This window comes from Lytechinus pictus, chromosome 14 (genome assembly GCF_037042905.1).
Source record: "Lytechinus pictus isolate F3 Inbred chromosome 14, Lp3.0, whole genome shotgun sequence".
NCBI classification, from domain to species: Eukaryota; Metazoa; Echinodermata; class Echinoidea; order Temnopleuroida; family Toxopneustidae; genus Lytechinus; species Lytechinus pictus.
In genome coordinates, this window is record NC_087258.1 from 2,805,001 (window position 1) to 2,810,189 (window position 5,189).

At 35.0% G+C, this 5,189-nt stretch overlaps 1 long non-coding RNA gene across 1 annotated transcript in view; it reads right to left on the minus strand.

The window, feature by feature from the left end:
• Nucleotides 1–2,063, minus strand: part of LOC135156732 (uncharacterized) — a 3,940-nt gene extending 1,877 nt beyond the window's left edge. Inside the window, exons 1-2 of the long non-coding RNA XR_010295752.1 lie at nucleotides 1,663–2,063; nucleotides 649–757 (exon numbers count right to left, since the gene is read on the minus strand). This is a non-coding gene — a long non-coding RNA (uncharacterized LOC135156732). The remainder of the gene's footprint in view (nucleotides 1–648; nucleotides 758–1,662) is intronic.
• Between the last annotated feature and the right edge of the window lie 3,126 nt (nucleotides 2,064–5,189).

A 5,189-nucleotide genomic window follows, 5' to 3' on the forward strand; every position in this document is an offset into this window, starting at 1 on the left:
CTGCGGTCATCAACACCTATTATCGTCGCTTAAAAGGCTACCTAATATAACTTTAGTCGGTGTTATTCATCTTGTTGAACAAAGTCATAGAGATAGACTATTAAAATATCCTTCTGAAATTTAAACATCAATTCAGTCTTCTTTCGGTCATGCAACCATATTAACACTTACTCGAGTTAATCCAAAAAATATGAAATTAGAAAAGAGAATTAAAGAAAGGGAGGGATCAAGAGAGGGAGAGAGAGAGAGATTAAGAGAGGGGGGATCGAGAGTGAGCAACTGAGCATGGAGATCGAGCAGACGAGATGGGAGATCGAGGGGGAGGGGCCGGGAGCGGGCTGGAATAGAAGGGACTATAGGCGAGAAAGGAGGAGAAATTTGAGGTACAGACGGGATGACAGAAAGACAAAAAGAGGAAGAAGAAGAAGAAAAAGGAGAAGCTCGAGATGGAGATAACATGAGATCGAAAGAGACAAGACAGAAAAAAAAAGAGAGGGGGTTAGAATAGAGGAAATGATGAGAGAGGCGGGGAGAGTGCTGGGGTAGTCAGACAGGCAGACAGAAATCAAGACAGGAGAAACAAACACAGATAGATGGAGAGAGAGCGGGGGATAGAGAGTGAGAGTAGCATGTTAATGTAGTTTTTACCTGTTATCAAGCAAGCATGGGCGGATTACAGTAACACTTGTCCATTTCATTTTTTTCATTTTACTCCTGACGCCATTTGTATTCGTCACTGTTCGTTGAAATTCACCTGCTAAAGAAAAGGCAGTAGAAAATAAAAATCGGTTTATATATCCCGTAGGTAAGGTGTTGTATCTAGGGGTGGGGTTGGAATCAAGTATGATCATGGGGGGGGGGGAGGTAACACTACCCAATCCCAACCCCAAACAACAACAAATGACACGTCCTCTCCCCCTCCCTTCCCCACAAAAAGAACGAAATAAAGAATGAAAGACGAATATCTTTTAGTTAAGGAAATTGTGATAACCAATAAAAATGAATAAAATTAGTACTAGTAAACATAAAAAATACAAAAAACAAACTTACCAGGGGGGGGGGAGGCGCAGACTAAATTACCCCGATCTATATTCGCCTGGGTGTTAAAGCTAAATCATCTTTGGTATCGCCGTCTTGCCGTTTGTTGAATGTTTTTTATTGCAAGTCAAAGCATTATAATAAGGCCATGCACTTCCGACAGACAGGTGACAATACCAGCTTAACGACACGAATTGATTTATGACACGAAACACTGATGCACTGTTCATTAAATAGATTCCATTCATAGATATGTATTATAATTAGGCGATATTAGATGTATATCTCTATGACAATTTGATATGAGATTGGCATCAATAAATTAATCTCATAATGAATAATACTCCCTTTGGAGAATACACCGGGACGCAGGGTCGTTGGAATTCGGGGAACCTTCATTGTACAAACGTTTTTTTTTTTATTAAATGAATGAACTTTTCAATAGGAAAATGATGACACTTTGGTGACATCTCTCGCATCACAAACCTTTTTTTTTAATTCCGTTTCTATTATAACAAATAAAAGTCAATTACGAAATTTACAAAGGAACAAACTTAATACCCCGTACACATCATAAACTTGTATTCAATAACACAGAGATTATTTATTCGAGCGTATTCTTACCTGAGGTATGTCCGAACTTCCTATAATATCACTGCCTTCAGTTTAAATCATGGATCCTACTAGAACGAATTGAGTTCTCCGTCATTTGATAACTCCGGCAATTAAATCCAATAGCTTCCGCCATCATAAAACTACATCTACAACAATGGAAAGTGAGAAACTTAAACAAAAAATCGAAAGATCCACAAATTAAAGCACAAACTTTTTTCTCTCTCTAAGCCACAGAAATTGGCACCCTCAACCCGCCCGGTTGGCTCATAATGTGAGGCGCTGGGTAAGCAATGAAAAAGAAGAAAAAGACCTGATCTTTTGAGGAAGGAAGTTGTAGAAAACCCAAGCAAAATTAAAAAAAGAGCGTTTCAGTTAAGAGGTGTATTGTATCCGTAGATCTAAACCTCTCTAAGGAACTTGTATTAATGAAGCCCGTTTGTTAAACGGTCTATTTGTTTTCCGCAATAGAGCAATGTATACCAGCTTTTCAATGGCTTCTGTAGTGCTTCCTAAGTTTGCTTTTCCACCAAATAAGTAAATATTCGGAAGGAGTTGTCTGGGGGAGGGGGTTGTTTTGGGCGACACACTGGACCAAACCATGTTATCTCATCTCATACACCGAGGTCTATAGCTGTGATTAATCTCCAGCCTAAATGATATCCATCGATAAAGGGTGTTCAAGGATCATGATTTCACCAAAAACAAACCATTTAAAGGAATTAATGTGCATCCTTACAAAGGTTTACATTATGCGTAGACACATTTTGTCCATAGATAAACACAAAAAGTACAATTATAAAGGAGTGAACTTTAGGTTTGTCTTACAAATGTAATTATATTTCGAATGTATCCTTATCAATATAGGCATTCCAAATAAATATCAATAAGTACAAGCAACATCACATTGTAAGTGATCGCCGCTGTCACAGGCGGATAGAACAAGTGTGAAGTGTGGAATTGTTCGGCCCCAAGCAGGCATGCATAGGGGGAGATGCTTGGGTGGTGAGATGACTTTTTCTCTGCTAAACCCAGATTAAAACCATAAACATCAACAGACAGAAATATAATCTTTAAACGAACCTCGGCATAACAATTTGCCCTGTCATTTTCCAACATAATTGTCCCTCAGCCCCCACCCCATCTCCCTATCACCATCATCATGATCACCATCATCATCATCATAATTCCCACCAACACCACCACCATTTATTTTGCAAGGTAAAAAATACAACAAACAAACATGTATTATGCCATTTTCATATTTTCTTTAATAGCAAAAATAAAGGATGTTCATAACATTTAATTGTATAGAAATTATACCATTAAAATCAATTTTCATTTAGCTAAATGATCCATATACCTCTAATATAAATGATGTGCATATTTGTTAAACTGGTGGCCACTAACTATAATTAAATCAGAACAATAAACCATACAACCATGTTTTGTAATAATTTTTCTGTACAAAAAACATAAACAAGAAAACATCAAAGAAAATTGTATGATACTGCGAAAATGGGAATTAATTATGTTGAATACATGGCATCAACACAAACTTCACACATGAAATCCTGCACCGTGCACAAAAAATATATTTTCAACTGTTATAAATTTCATTTAAAACATCTTTGTTTTAAACCTTGATTAAATATTACATTTTAGTGAATTTTAAGACCATTTCATATCTTTTATTGAAAAAAAACTAAATAATAATAAGCAACATATAGTGCTTATCATATCAATGTGTCTCATTGCTGCGTATTAGTTCATACATGTATAATATAAGCCACCCCCCCAAAAAAAACCCAGAACAACTAACTCTACATAAATATAAATGAGGTGTTTTCTCACATATTGTACTCTTGTGTGAGTGAAAAGAAAAACAACTTGTGACCTTCTTAAACATCTTTAACATTCTCAGAGGAGAGAAGGATGTTAGAATATGATACATGGATAAAAGTCCTTCTATCTCAAAACTGACAAAACCAGAAACTAAATGCAACATGACAATGATTGCACACAAATGAAACATAAATTAGTCAACAGCTTCAGTTGTATTGCCATGCAATAACAATAACAAATACATGTACATGTATTATAAAGCATGGTCTATATAATAGTCAGTGGTATATATTTCATCTTCATTTGACTGGGCATAAACACACAAATCCATGCATTGATCAAATCAGCATCAGATCATTATATAAAGTCAACTGTAATTTACAATTCATGTTTAGTTTTGTTTGCAACCCATGCAAAGATTTCGTTTTGTTGTGTTACCAATGTAAATGGGCCTGCTCTTTGTATGTATAACATATATGTTTGCTACAATGTCTTGAATTTGAATAAAGTCATGAGTAGACAATTAGATAACTATCCTGATAATTTCAATAAAACACGATCGACTATACTCCCAAATTAGTCTTTAACATATGTTTGCACACTTTGATAAGAAATAAATTCAATTTGCTGTAAATGGCAAGACGACCACAAAATGAAAGATCAATTAAAAAATAAATATGTATATAATATCTTTGCAATGTATTCTCTCAGTTGTAGACAGAAAGACCGTCCTTGGAATAATATAATGCAGAAAACTCCGCTGTTCTCTTTATGGTTTCAAATTAGGATGAATTTCTATTAATCTGCATATCACATCCAGATATACGAGATAGAGACAATTTTTTCTAATCATTTTCTCACGAGGCAAAGGCAATTTATCGCAAATGAAAAAGAAATGATAAGATATTACTGGAAACATTTTATCATGTGATTTTTCCTTTCATGTTGTAATTTTATGCATTTGGGGAAAAGTTATGGGTAAGACTATTGAACTATACTAATGAATGATTACAAAACAAGCAACCAGCTGCAAAAAATAATCTGCACATATCAACTCTAAACACATGGAGAAGGCCTATATAGCAGATTTGCGTAGGTACATCTAGTATTACAAAAGCTGGATAATTAGATGATAATGTAACAGCTATCACGGAGTTGAATGGCTAAGATTCAGATGACAACACCAATTGAGCTTTTTCAAACAGTTATTATTAAAGGCAAGTTTTCATTCACCCTGATACAAATATAAATTTTAGAGAGATCAATTTGCTGCTGTAGTTTTGAATATGATTTCCATGTCTTTTTTTAAACAATGAGAACGCAATTGGCAAGTATTTACGCATATCATTTGCGATAAATGGGCAAGGGTGGGGATGTTTTCAAAAGCTGTTTTTAATGTAAGTTACGTATGATGACTATACACATGAATAGAATATGTTCTTAGGTGCTTACTCAGTTTTCAATTTCCATCAGCTTAAGACTATTCCATGAATGTCATACGAGACATTTGGTCAACAATATCTGATCTCTAAGGTGAATGCTTGAAAAATATATTTTTTTTTTTTTGGGGGGGGCCCAAGATAAAGTTCTAGACGGTAGTAAGAAGAAAATGTTGTGTGTCGTATGGGAAATCTGTGTCGATAAATCTGTTGGATTTTACTTTTCTTATTTTGTACCAAAATACAGTTCATGAA